At 40.2% G+C, this 15354-nt stretch overlaps 1 protein-coding gene across 2 annotated transcripts in view; it reads right to left on the bottom strand.

Annotated features, from left to right (window-relative positions):
• Positions 1 to 14925, bottom strand: part of mtus2a (microtubule associated tumor suppressor candidate 2a) — a 63368-nt gene extending 48443 nt beyond the window's left edge. The window contains exon 1 of one of the 2 annotated variants that reach the window (XM_084731253.1): positions 14771 to 14925. The gene's annotated coding sequence lies outside the window, so the exon portion shown is untranslated. The remainder of the gene's footprint in view (positions 1 to 14770) is intronic. The other variant, XM_084731255.1, reaches the window with a different exon arrangement.
• Between the last annotated feature and the right edge of the window lie 429 nt (positions 14926 to 15354).

Genomic DNA, 15354 nt, shown 5'->3' with positions numbered 1-15354 from the left:
TACCTGCAGTAGATGGTGGTCGGCTGCCCCCAGTTTGGAGAAGTGGTAAAGACGAGTACCAGCATGGAAGCTAAGTAATATGCTGCTGTCCTCCTTTCTAAAAAGGTATTTAAGCCACTTAAAAAAAGCTCCACCCAAAAAATCAATACTAGTTTATATATACACTATATTTAGAATATTTTTACCATTTTATTTGCCGCTGGACAGACTTTTCCAGTGGTAAACCAAGTCATATATGGTTCTCCCTCGTTCACCCAAACTCCTTTGGCAAAAACCATGATTTAAGCCCACAGAACATGAGAATTTCTTGTCTACTGCTGCTTAGATTGGTGCCATTGTATGACTTTGGTGAATCCAGACTCACCCTTTTTCTTTAATTGGACTAAAAGCGGAGTAACACAATAACAAAAACAAACTAACAGATCGAGGCAGCGGGAGACCAAGAACTCCCGTGTTCTGTGAGCTAAATTGAATGATTTTGCTCATGGATTCTGGTTAGTTTGAAGAAAGTGATATTCGGCTTATATAACAAAAGTTTACTTTTGGAAAGGGCTGTCTGATGGGAAGGTCGGGTGGTAAAAATATTCTAAATATCATGTACACTTAAACTGATATTCATTATTTATTAGGTGGTTAAATCTGTTTTGCTGCTGACCCTGTCCGCAGCAGTTCTTTGCTTAGCTTCCTACAGTGGTACTCCTGCTGCTTCTCCAAACTATGTCGACTGTCATCTACTGTAGGTAATACACTGACTATACTGACTCTAAAATAACCTACATGTTCACTTGCCACTGTGTCAAATCTTAGAAAATTATCAGATATTGATGGAAGGTCAAAACAAGCATTTCTTCACTAGTAATAATCTGCTTGAGATCAAAGATGGCTGAGAGACAGAGGGAGACGTCACTGTGGTAGGCTAATAGACAAACAACATGTAGGATAATCCACACATTGTCTTCTGCAATCCGCCTTTGTTCATACTGCTAATATTTACCCTTAGCTGGTGCACACAATCCAATAATTAGCTAATTATAAAACACACACAGGCAAAAGTCAAAGAGGCGGGAAAGAGAAAGGGACGGCAGGGAGAGATAGAGGCAGAGAGTTGTATTTGAGAGTGGGCGGCACATCGATTACGGCACTGATGTAGTGCTGGAGGTTGTGCTGATGACAGCAGTCTTGGGAGGCTGACTGGTAAGCGTGGTCACAGTGGCTGAACCAGAACAAGCTGCACATCACCTCGCAGCGAGGCAGACAAGCTGGTAAAACCCTAAACACAGTGAGACAGAGGACAAAAGAACCTGTCTGGCTATGTGAATAAAAGGACCTGTTGTGATGATAAAGAGCATAAAAAATTAGGTGTATCTCCAGACACTTCAGGAGACACACGCTTGATGAAAAAAAAAAAAAAAAAAAAGCTTGACAGATTCTCCCGGCTGTCGCACTGCCGTCTGTTGGTGACATACCTACTCAGATGCTAAAAGTAAAGAGGATCATCATGGGAGAGACTGGATGAAGTAGGACTAGTGTTGGTGAGGGGCTGACTTGATGTTTTCTTTGACTCGAATATGAATTATCTAATTAAAAGTGTAACAAATGTGGATAGACATCTTTGATCTTCAAGTTCATTTTGTGCGAGCAAAGAAAACACTGTAAGACAGCAAATGCACAGAGACCATTTCTGGCTTTATGAGTTTTGTTTGCACTGTTGCCAGTGAGATACAGTAGTACTGTACTAGCAGCAGTTCTACCAGTTACTCACAGTGAATAGATGAGATAAATTAACCTGATGGTAATATAATAAATTCATTTAGAATGTAAATGTTTAAAAGTGGTACTGATTTGCAGTTATTGAGGGAATGTGACCCTCCTCACAGGATGAACCATCAGGTGCCATTTGGCAAGAGATGCAGAAGTATCTGCTGCTGTACCACCAGACTACAGAGCGACCTCTTCCCTCAGACTGTGAAACTACTTCAGCAGTCCACCATGTAAAATTGTTTTATTATAATGTCTATGACTTATTATTTACTCAAACAAACTACTATATAAAAAATGGGAACTTAATCTCGTTATACAACCCTGTGTTGTAAAATGCTATGTAAATCTACCTTCTATCTTATACCTTAACCTTGAACAGCTGTTTCCTTTGCTGTTTCCTGTACTTAGATATGCTATGTTGTAGTTAGGCTCATCCATGTTGAGAAGAAAAGCAAATTGTGAACACTGATAAAAGATGTTGCTGGGGGACCTGTAAAGGCAATTTGGTCACATCTTAACTTGGCTAATATTAGCCAAATGCCAGGCAGCTACTTGATCTACATCAATCATTACCTACGTTAGCTAGCTACATACATTGCGTGCTCTTTCTGCATTAATTTATATATATAACTTTTTGTTTTGTCAGTGGCATAAAATGAGCACAACTGGCATTTTGTTACACAAACTACAACTACTAATTTAACATTGTATTATATGACATTTATTCTTCCATTTATACAATTTTGATTTCACGAGCAGCATGAAGGGGCTACATCCACCATCTCGTTATAAAACGCTGTGTGTTGTAAAACGATGAACCTTGAACCTTGTTCCTTCTAAAATGGTCAAGTACCCTCCATCAGCATGAGGTATCACTTTAGAACTTACCTGCGAATGTCTACATTTTTTGTTTTGTAGACACAGAGCCTGCTATTGCTCATGTTTGTCTTTATGAGGAGAAGATGATAAGTGCTTAGAGTATGTAATTCAGACACAGAAAAAGTCAGAAACAAAATCAGTTTTGATGCTGTCCTTGTATGACTGCTGACAGGCTTCAAACTCAGACAAGAATATTTGGAAGCCATTGCTGAGTCATGCTCCACTGTTTGGAATGAAAAGGGCTTGTGCGAGAGTTTCACAAATCTAGGGTTCCCATCTAGACAGAACCATAGCTCAACTGTTATTGTAGCACAGCGCAAAAGGGGGTGGGACTTAGGAAGGGTCAAATCAGAGGACACCAGAGAGGTCAAGGCTGATATTACTCCTGCACATATGCATGAATGCAGGCTTTGTTCCACCTGATGGTGAGACCCACCAGTTGAGGTGACTACTCAGTATGAACTCCTCAGGGAAAAATGGCAGGAGGCTAAACCTGAGGAAAAAATTGAACAGTCCTGCTTCTGTTGTCATGGTAATGTCATATCCTCGGGAACTGGAGAGTACCCGTCATGACCTGTGCATCTTCCATCAGGGAGAAAGGTCAGCGTGAGAAAGAGATGGGCTGTTCTGAAGGTTAGCTGTATGCTTTCACAGCTCATGCATACACTCTGCCGTGCAACGCTTTCACATGTGAGCTCTCAGCCGTGCATGGATAAAATACATGCAACCACATAGTGTGTGTGAAATACACACAGTGCTAGAATAGCAGAGTGAAAGCCAGAGGTTTCTTCCCACCAGGTATACACTACTCATCTAGGAGCAATCATGTCCCTGTGAGTGGGTAGATAGACGCAGCGCTGAAGTGATGAGAGCACGGGGCAGGATAAGACGATATCTCAGCCGTGATCAAATTCAGTAAAGGACTGGAATTTGTGGTTTTTACCAGTCTCCTAACCTATCAAGTGCTGCATTTAACCACAGAAAGCACTCCTCAAAAGGAGAGAAAGGATGAGCTGAGAACATGACTCACTAGAAATGGAGAGAAAAATAAAATCCAGAGAGGAGCAAGAACTGGAAAAGAGAACGGCCTTCCTCATCATCCTTTTTTTTTTTTCTCTAAATCTGAGCAAGACTGTGTGGGTGAAAGAATGAGACACAGACATGAGGTGGGAGAGATGAGACATGCAGACGGATACAGAAAGGAGGAGAGTTGTCACAGGAGAGCTACAGCTTTCTAATTAGGCTGATGGATGGGAATACATCATTTGAACCTCTATAGTACGAGCTATACAGCCCTGAATCTGAAGTGACTTACCAGAGAGCCCAGGAGAGCAGAGAGAAGTAATTATTGAAAATCCTTTACCATATATAATGCTAATGAGGGCTAAATTGCTCCCATTGATGGAACTGGTAACATATATTTCAATTTTATAAATTCCTGTTCTGCAGGTAGTAAACCTCATTAACAGTTAGCCCAGAATCAGGATGGACTATCCTGTCCTTGTGCCTGTCTTAGGGACTGTATGAAAATTATTATTATAAGGAGAGAGGGGGTCAGAGAAGGGGATGGGGGAGGGGATTTTTACTCTATTTTACTGAAGGGAAGGTAGTCTGATTTCTTCCAAAATAACATACCAGGAATTCTTCAATAGTGCAAACATGATGATCTTGTAGAATATGATGGTTTGCAGGTCTATGTGATATTGACAAAATCAAATATCACAATGTTTTTGACCAAATATCTCAATATCACTTTTACAACAATATTGTAGATAATCTAGAGATGACTGTTGCTGGATTCATTAACCATTAACACCACGAAAGAACAGCAAGAACAGTCTGGTAAGTTCAGAAAATTACATCACGTGACTTTAATACAGCCTTAAAAACCAAGAAAAACCACACTTACGCCATACCATGATATAAAGATATTTAAAATCTGAGACAATATCTTATTTATAGTAATAAATAAAACAGTTACACCACAAAGATGGTTCTGTTTTGATATTTAACGCTGTACTTTTTGAAACAGCTGCCTCCAACACTTCAACTCACTCTACCAGGCACCATGCAATTGATCTAAGGGACAGTCTGACATGTGGTTAAATTAATTTATATTTTCATTAATTGAAATCCAGGATTGGGTTGAAAATACTGCAGTCCTTAACTGCATCAGCAGTAACAGGGATGTGCTCGATTTAGTCATTTTGTGTCTGTAATAATTGCTTATTTAGCACGAGCGATTGACTGATTATCAGCCTGGCTGATTATTGGATCTAATATTCAGCATCGTTACAATTACTGTAGCTTTAAAAAAAAAACACAAGATAAATTAATTGAAAAATGCTCTACTTTGGCGCTGACAAAGACGCCTCTCTCGTCCCACCCCACTACACACATCTGATTGGTCGTGACGACCATAGACTTATCATACACACACTGACTGCTTCAGCTTGTTGCTGTGTTATGTCATTGTTGTGTTATATGTGCTATTCTTAATTTTGACTCCCAAATTTTTGTTTTTACTGCATATGTATATCAGTTGCAAGTACTGATTATAATTTTCCTGGCCAAACCCTATTTCGCAGCCTTTTATTCAACAGTAGAAGGTTGCAAGAATCAAAATTTGAGAGGGGATTTCGATTGTCAAGATGGGAGATTATGATGTTTTCATTCAGTAGAACACAGTTAGGTCATGCTCAGAATTTTGTTTCAGTGAACAAATTTGCCTTAGAATCTCACACATTTTTCCTTCAGTGACCCAGTAATGTCAAGCGAGACGTATAACACACTGTGTAACGTGTAACATTTTCTTCTGCCATACCAGAGCGCTGGTTTGCATTTTCAGAAACATGCTATATATACACATGTTCCAACACAAAGACTGCATATGCACATGAGCACACTGTGTCTCAGATGGACACACTCACCTGCATAGACGCACACAATCAACATACGCACACACACTTTTCTCTCAGAGTCTTTGTTGTCGGTCCAGCAGCACATGTGGCTATTACAGAAGCTATTTGTCTTTGGCACTTTGCTTTATTCCTCTCCTCCCCCACTGGAGAGCAGACAGGTTTTATAGCTCCCTGGTCCCAGGGGAACCCCTACGACGCACACACACACACGCACACACACGCATTCCCCCTGTGCCATCTCTCTTTCATCCATATATACACACACATACTTCTGCAGAGATGTGAATTCCAGCACACTGAAATAGAAGCAAAAGAGATTGAAGGGAACACAAATGGACAGAGCGTTGACGTGTGCCTAACCATAATTTATGACTCCTGAGTGTGAGCACATGACATAATTAGATTGAGTGGAAAATTTACATTAAAATACAGTGTAGCAGGTATCCTTAAAGATGAAACTCTCAGTCCTCTAATACAGTACATGCTGTGTCTTTGCATGCATGTAATTAATCTCTGATGACATCATCCTTGCATGTCCTTGTACACTTTCCCGAGGCTGGATTGTGTTAAAATTTGTGTGTGAAAGTGTGAACTTGTGAACATCTACCCTCTACAGACATGTGTGGGACCAGTGTGTAGGATTTAGTGGCATTCAGCAATGAATAGATTGCAACTAACTGAATACTGCTTGCCTCCTCCTCTTTCAAGTGTGCAGGAAAACTACAGTTAGGGCTCTTTGAAAAACCACAATGTTCTTTTTTTCTTCATGTTTTGCAATTCAGTGATTGTTAAATGAATTAATCATTTGACAAGCAATACAAAGGCCAGTAACGGTCCAAACTCAAGGATGGGGTGATACTGGCTGTCCGTGACCCAACTTCAAACTTGGAAGCTGTACAAATATTTTATGTTGTTTTAGTGTTTATGTCATAGGTTAACCTGTTGAGCACTGTGTTAGCATGTTAAGTGGCTAATGCGGCTACTACCACAGGCTGAGGCAATGTTAGACTTGTGTTGTTGTAATATTAAGGGACAGTCAAGAGAAACCGTGTTAACGTTAAACCTCATTTGATGGCAACTAAAAAAAGTACGTTGGCTGCCTGTAACTGTGTTTTTTTTTTGTTGCTTTTTGTTAAAGTTTATGCTGCAGCGAGAGCTGTGTTAGCTTTTGTGTTGTACAGAAGCCGGCTAGTTTTGCCCTGTGACCCTCATTACTGGTGTGTGTGAAATCTGTAAAAATATACAAAAGGCTGTATAGTGTGTTAGATTTTTCTGATCTTGACTACTGTAGAAGCATGGTGGTGTCTGGAAGAGGATCTTTGCTCTCTCCAGATAAAAAAGGTTTAATCTTAGGTAAAGAAAATGCAACAATTCTTATTTTCAGGTGATTATACACAATGAAAACATACTTATGAATATTATATTCCGTTCCTGCCATATTCTGCCAACAGAACCTGCTAAATCGTATACACCGGATCTTCTGCGCATTATTACAAATAAACTGGTAAATGCTGTACACACAAGAAAACAATCATCCGCTTGTCCATTTTGCAAAAGTCTTCCTTTCTCCTTGTACTTTGCAGCAGGATAAAGCTTAGTGAGGAAGCCTATTCAGAAATAAGCTAAGCTTTAGTCATCCATCCGTTCTCCTCCCATTTCTGTGAGCGACACAACATGGACAGAAATAGCACTGAAATAAGCTAAACGCTCCATTTTCACAGAGGACACAATAGACACCCTGTAGACAGAATTTCACAAGTGATGATTCACTAAACTGTGCCTGAGTGTTTGCTTGTGTGAACCAAGCAACAGCTCACTGTGCACAGCAAAGGGATTATCATCACAGAGAACAGTGGAGCACAACTGGGGAACATCCAGAAATAGTCTCCTCCAGTTGATTGTTGCTCTGCACTTTTATGTATAGAAACAACAACAGAGCTGCTTCTCCAAAAGCCTCCAGCACAATATAGCTCCTACACTCTTAGAAATAAAGGTTATAAATAGAACCATAAAGTGTTCTTCAGTTTGTTGCCATAGGAGAACGCTTTTTGCTTCCTGGTAGAACCTTTTTTTAAAGGTTCAACTTTCAGAGAGTTCTACCTAGAACCCAACATAAAGGGTCATACCTGGAACCATCTGTAAGAGATTGTAAGAGACGGTTACATCCAGAACCGTCTCGGGGAGGTTCTATCCAGAACCTTTCCACCTTCTAAAGGTGCTAACAGAAACCCACCAGGGGGATCTTATCGAGAACTTTTTTAAATCCCAAAGTTTTATCCACAACCCACTGAGGGGGTTCTGCCAAGAACCTTTCTATATTACAGTGGTTTTGTCTAAAACCTTTATATATCCCAAGGGTTTAATCTAAAAGGTACCCAAGGGGTTCAACTGAGAACCCTTTTATAGTATGGTATAGAGAATCCTTGACAATACCTTGACCCTTCTTTAGGGATTTTGACAATCTTTGAAGAATTCTTTCTTCCCAAAAGGGTTCTTTGGATGAAATTGGATGAAATTCTCAGTGGAACTCTTAGTCTTATAAGAACCCTTAACAAACCTTTTCTTCAAAAGAGGGTTCTTCGGAAGCAAGTGGTTCTAGGTAGAACCTCGATACTTCAGGAAAAATCCTGAGAGCATGGCTGAATTCTCTTAAGCTTTGTCCCCTTTCTGAGTCATATCTTTTTCATTCCTTTCTCAAAAAAATCTCCATCTCTTCCACCTCTCCCTCACTCCACCCCTTCTTCCACCTCAATAACACAGAGTTAATGAGGGCAGGATGATGTGATCAATCCCATTTTCATCCTCATAGACAACACATCAGCACACTACATCTGCCCAAATAATCCCTTCCCTCTCCTCCTCTCCCACTCCACTCCCACATGCACACAGTCAGACGCCTTTTTGTACCCCAGGGGGAGTCGTTTCTGTATCGCAGGGGGAACTCTAACAGGATTTCAGCAGGATCTTGGGTCAGTGTGGGTGGTCATAGCTAACTGAATAAGGAGAATGAGAAAATCAGATCATCTGCAATAAAAACTGATTTATTTCCTTATTGCAAGCAGGCTGTCGGTGTTTGCTACCTGCTATGAAATCAGCGGAAAAATCTCAAAATGCCAATAATAGGATTTATTAGCCAAAGCGAAATGAAAAATGGAGGCACGTGTTGATGCATCCATCCGTCAACACATGTTCACACACACTCTTTGTTAGCTGACTGCTCTAAAAGAGGAATGAGACGATCACAACCTGAACTAAAAGTGTCAAATTCCAAAATTAAACGTTAGCTCACACATGTACAAAGTTGCACATATAGTAATATGAGTACCACCTACACACACACACACACACACACTCAGGCAGTAACTGCAGCAGGAACGGAGACAAAGAAACAGCATCACACTGGGAGAAAGTGTGGCTTCTGTCACGTAAAAAACACACTTACTGATGAAATTTTTCATCTCCTTAATCATTATTTTTTTAGTGTTGCTTTTGGTGCGTACTGAGAATGAATCTCCCCTAAATCAGACATGGTCCTGTCTGGTTTTTGCTGTGCTGTGCAGCCTGTAAAGGATGGACTGTGTTTGAGATGGATAAAGGGAAGACAAATGTGCAGGAAATGAAAAGAGAAATGACAATGGGAAGATGATAAATTGGGAACAAAAAAACAAAACGAAGAGGAACTGATAGGGAGATTAGCATGATTAGAAATAAACGGACTGGAGGAGAGAATTAGGAGACTTGTGTTTATTGTCTCATTGAGCCCTGCAGTTAAAACATACAGAGGATCCAGACAGGGGTGGCATAGAGGAGAGGAAAAAAAGGGGTGTCTGTCCACGCTGGATGCTGGTTGCACCGCATTGTTATTAGCAAAGCCCCTCCACCCACCACCCTCACTCCTGTCGCAGAGAAAAATATTAACTCTTGCATGGCTGGTGGGCAAAACTGTATGAGAGGGGACAAAGAGGGGAGGTGAGGATAGGAGTTCACTTCAGATGCAAAGCAGCCGCAGACAAAGAATTCAACGATGGAGGAATTCTCTGCGGGATCCTAAGAAGAAGTTAGCACACACAGTCAGACATAAAGCTGGCAAAAGGTGAAACAGCTCAGACAAAGAAAAGCTGAGTGCATCCTAGACAGCCTGAGTCACTTCTCTATGTGTATATTTTAGGAAAATATGATAATAGAAACAAATGATGCTGCAGAGAGCAAAGAGGAGGGGTGAAATGGGGATGTGCAGGGATTCTAGTTAGTATTGTAATGTGTAAGTGTGTGTATGCATGTGTAATATGCAAGTGGCAAACCCCAGGGGTGTGGGGGAGGGACGACTGGCAAAGGATCAGTGAGAGGTGAGCAAAGAATAGAGCGAGCTGAGGGGTTTTGGGGTGGTGGTGGTGATGATGTGCAAAAAAATATGGTAATGGTTCGAGCTGACTGTGTGTGTGTGTGTGTGTGGTGTGAGTTTGTGTGTGTGTAACAAAAAGACTGTTTTCATACACTGTACAAAGGAAGATGAGAGAGTGCAGGACGGTGCAAACAACACTTTCGGGATATTAAAAAGGAATGCACTTTAAAGGGATAGTTTGGATTATTTGAAGTAGGGTTGTATGAGATATAACTTAAAAAAGGTCCAGCTAAAAAGGGAGCAGTAGACCAGCAACTCTCTTGTTCGGTAAAGTAAAATGACTTATTTTGCCTATGGAATTTGGAATATGGAATACTCCGGAGAGAACGATATTTAGCTTGTATTATGTTGCTTTCTCATTGGAAAAGGCTGTTTAAGAGAAAGCCAGAGCAGTAAAAATATTCTAAATATACTGTACACCTAAAGGACTAGCATGTAAGATTTAATGGCACTGTTATATATAGTACACTGTTATATATAGTTGTATATTCCAGTCAAATGAATGCTGCTTGTCTCACCCTCCCCTTCCAAGCATGTAGGAGAAACTACGGTAGCCATGAAATTTGTGAAAAACACAAAGGGTCCTATCTAGAGCCAGTGCTTGGTTTGTTCATTCTGGGATACTGTTGAATTAGCAATTCTTGTTTTCAAGTGCTTATACACGAATGAAAACATGCTTGTGGACACTAGAGTCCAGCTATATTCTGCCAAAAACACTGGATTTTTAAACTAATATTGATTTTCTTTTAGGTGGACCTTTTTTAAGTGGCTAAAATATCTTTTGTTGCTGACCCTGGCTTCCATATTCCTCTCCATCTCTAAACAGGGGTGATGCCAATCAATAAACACTTGCATGTAACCCCACTTCAAGGAATCTGAACTATGCCTTTAAGGATTCACATATGCTACTGCTGCTTTTCTGACAGGTAAGTTTATTTTTGGGAACATGCAAGACTCAAAAAGAATGTAGATGTACAGTCAGCGTGGAGATGTATCATAAAAAATGAATGCTGTGGACTGAATGTTTCCATGGCTTTTTGCAGGCAAGTTAAGTAGCTCTGTTCTGTCCTGAACACTTAAGTTCATTCATAGAATTACATATATTTGCCTCATAAGTGTTGTAGCTTGCAGAGTAATATAACTGAAATTACCTAGATCACAAAAATACAGTAAAAACAGACAAATCTGCAGCACTTCCCTGCACAGATTCAGCAAATGGATGCACACGCTTACACACAAGTAAAAAAGGTCTTTCATGTTAACTCCCCACAGGACAGGGAAGAGAGTGTGTGTGCGTGTGTGTGTGTGTGTGTGTGTGTGTGTGTGTGTGTGTGTGTGTGTGTGTGTGTGTGTGTGTGTGTGTGTGTGATGTGCGGAGGCGTGCCTCTCCGTTCAACCTCTGATGTCCTGCCTGTGACTGCAGGGGAGGAGCTACAACGAGCTCATTGCCACCTTCCAGACAAAAGACAGTGTGAATCTGAGAACGTGTGTTTGTATGTGTGTTGACACTTCATTCACACTGAATTCACAAAAACACACATGCACTCACACATCCTCATACCGATCAAAGAGAAGCCTCCAAATCATCTAATTATAAGCGATCACAACACAATTCATGCCAGTTTCTTGCTCATGCTGCAGGTCATGGCTGGGTACATTTACTTTATTTTATTAAAGAAGCAAAAACAAATTTTACATGCACAAAAAAGGCTACACAAATCAGATTATTATTTAATAAAGGACATTTTGTCAAGTCATCATTTTTCCTTTGGTTTATAACGTTGCGATAAATATTGCAAAATATGGATTTTTTTATAGCAGTATTATTATACTTGGAGCTCCCTACTCTCCTATCTTTTCACACATACACTGAACCGCTTTTACCACTGTGATATCAATGAGCATAATACCTCTGTCTAAAGTTGAAGTGATTAATCAATTATTAAATTAACAGCCAACTATTTTCATTATCGGTTGTTCCATTTGAGTATTTTTTTTTAGGAAAAAAGTCAAAATGATCTGTTTACAGCTTCTTAATTGTGAATCTTTTTCTGGTTTTGTCTATATGACAGTAAACTGAATATCTTTGACTAAAGAATTTATTGAGAAAATAATCTACAGATTAATTGACAGTGAAAATATTTACTTCTGTCTAAAACAAAGGAGAGAAAAAGAAGCAATACATGCTTAAAAGTAACGCAAAACCCTTTGAAATACACATAACATTAAAATGAGAGGCATACTGACATACTTTTCCTCCTCTCCCTCCGTCACTTCACTTATCATCTCTATTTTCTCCCTCCCTCCTCCTCCTCCTCCTCCTTCTCCTCCTCTGTTCCGTCCTATAAAATGACCTTGAAGGTCACAACGGGGTGCGCTACACTCATGGGCTTTGTGACAAACTGTCTTACCTGCAGAAACACGCACACATACATAACAAACACCTGAGCTCCAGCACCAACACACACACACATAAACACACAAACATGTACTGCTGTGAGTGGTTTTCCTGGCAGAGATCTGCTGAATTGATCGCTGCTCAGACATTGCAGAGGTCAGATGTAATGAATCAATCACACATGCATCAGCATCTAGAACAGCAGCTACAGCAGACGGCGTACAGTTACAAGGCCACAGGCTCTGCTGCCCTGCTTTGATGCAGTGTCAACCTCCACATTAACATGGCTGGAAGGGGTTGGCAAAGATTTAGCAAAATGGACTAGAGGATCCATACATGTGGGAAGTGTCTGATATTGGGATCGATAATGGCAGCAGACAATTCCAATAAACACAAAAACCACACTTCCCACGCATATTTTATACATTATACATCTCAGGGTAGAATTCTGTCAAGCACATGTTGAGGCAGTGCAGACAAAGTCTAAACAATGTCAAAGAAAGTATTATATTAAGTTTAGTCAGGTAAACAAAAACACTAACACATCCCAGCAAAGAGAGGAAAACTTCCCCCACACAGTCTCAAGGACAACCTGATCATCAGACACCAATCAATCAGGACAAGAGGCAGCTGAGTGTGAAAGACATAGCCTCAATCTGCTCACCTATATTTGATCCATCATTTCCTGTCTTCCCCTCCCTCCATCCCCCTCTAAAGAGGACCAAAGGTGAGGCTGAGGACATGGGAATTGTTCCAAAAGTAACTAAATCACATAGATATACTTATACTGTGCATCTGACTAAAAGGCTCCAGGACGCACAGGAGTTAGAAGATGCTAGAGAATAAGAGGTGGTGTCTTTTTGAGCAGAGTAGTCTCATTCATGACTTTATTATTATTAAAAAAACGCAGAGATGAAAGAGACAGATTAGAATGGAGGTATTTTACAAAGGAAACAGTCTGTGGTAGGTTGTGGAGAAGGTTTCCTTGAAGGTTTGATCAGACAGAACAAAGCAGTTTCACACAGAACTCTTCTTCTTCTTCTTCTTCAAAAACACAAACTTACATAAATGACTACAGTCTGAGTCAGCATAACAGCACTATAACACTCTAGAGGCTGAATAATATTTTGTTTGACTGATATTATTGACCTTACATGCAGCACGTTATGCATTCGGTACTGTTTCTTAATACAACTTTAATATATACATATTTTTCCTCTATTAGTGTTTTTTATTCATAGTGATTTCTAATCATTAAAAATACAGCTGACAGTTTATTGTTCCAGTGACCTGATATCATGTTGGACAGTAAAGTTTATTGTTAAACTGTAAAAAAGGGTTGCAAACTTTGTGCATTTCCCTCAACCTTTGAAAGTGCTAAAAACTGATTAATCATTAATGATTATTTGGGTTACAAGACACATTTTGATTGCATTTTCATTTTTTTTCTTTTTTCCAGTAACTAAAAGTTTAAGTTTCCTTATTCAACAAAAGCCTCTGCCACATAAAATAATGTCAAATGAGACATAGTTACTGCTATTCTTAGACAATCCCTTAATCACTGAGTCATACATTTTTAATCAGTTAAATTCTTCACGGCAATTAATCGATTAATCATTAACATCCCTACTGTAAAATATCTTTGGCACGAGCGTTAACCACTTTCAAAGGACCATTGCAAAAATGTGTGTTTATTCAATATTAGATTTTTTTTTACTCCCATATATTGGTATTGGGACCAAAAACCTAATAATGGTTGGACCCTAATTCTGGCATCTTTTCTGTCATTTTTAAAAAGGAATAACCATTAAAGATCTTTTTGAGTCCTTTTTTCCATTTTTGTTTCTTTTATTTCATGCCAGAAATGATTATAGTACAAACTCCCAGAAACCTGACTAGACATTGCACAAAATCGATAAATAAAAATAATTAATAAATAATCACTGAGGCAAACCCCAAATTCCTTCAAGTGTCTTGTTGTCATCTCTCAGTACAGTGGATCATAGCAGGAGTCAGGTCTAAAGCCTGGATAATCTATGTGTGATCATTAGCATCACCCACAGAGACTTGACCTGCTCCATCCATCACACCAACCTGCTCTTCCCTGTCTGACCTCATGTCTGCACTCTCCTTTAGCCTACTGCTCCACTTACAGCAAGATCTGCAGGTCAAGTTCCACGTTACAGTCTCTTTCTTCTGCAGAAACAGGCTGTGGAAAGCTGCACCACATCGAGCTTAAAATAAAATGAACAGATCCATAATTAGCTCTGAGCGAACCGAGTCAGCACCAAGATCCAGATCCTACCAGCACAAATACGTGCGACACCTCTTCAAGAAACCGATGCTGGCCTGCGAGGCATCGTTGCAAACATCCCCGCAGGATGTTTTTTAGTGTTTTCAGCGACTTACCTCCAGGTTTCTCTGCTGTTGATTCATTTAAGAATGTCGGTCAAATGCAGGAGTTGCGAAACGAAACACAAGCGTGTCTCTCCTCCACTCTCTGTCTCTGACTGGCAGAAAACAGACAGAGATGCTGCGGACAGGAGGAGGAGGAGGAGGTGGTGGTGGTGGAGGAGGAGGAGGAGGAGGAGGAGCGGTGCTGATGCTGCAGCCGACACCTGGCAGAGAGAGCATCCTTCTGCTCAGGCCCGGGCTTCTCTCTCTCAACACATTTGCGCTCTCTGCTGGATCAAGAGAAAAGTGTCACCAAAGGTCCGCCCAAGCTGTAAAATCACTTAAGAGTAAGGGTGATTTATCATGAATTCATAGGTGCCTTCATGCATGAAAAAGCATGGATTTTTTTTCCATGTATTTCATGAGCTATTAATAATGTACAAGAATTAAGAGTATGCATGGCTTGATGAAAAAATGATGTTCATGTCTTTTTATTGGCAACTCTGCAGTGAGTGACCTGTAGGGGCGGGTCTAGAGGGGTGGCAGTTGCTGATGTCAAAATAAAGTGCAAGTGAATGCAAATAGAGATGAGTTTATTT

The sequence above is a fragment of the Lutjanus erythropterus genome, chromosome 11 (assembly GCF_056507025.1).
Source record: "Lutjanus erythropterus isolate fLutEry1 chromosome 11, fLutEry1.hap2, whole genome shotgun sequence".
Taxonomy (NCBI): domain Eukaryota; kingdom Metazoa; phylum Chordata; class Actinopteri; order Lutjaniformes; family Lutjanidae; genus Lutjanus; species Lutjanus erythropterus.
This window is presented reverse-complemented; position numbering and strand designations above follow the sequence as displayed.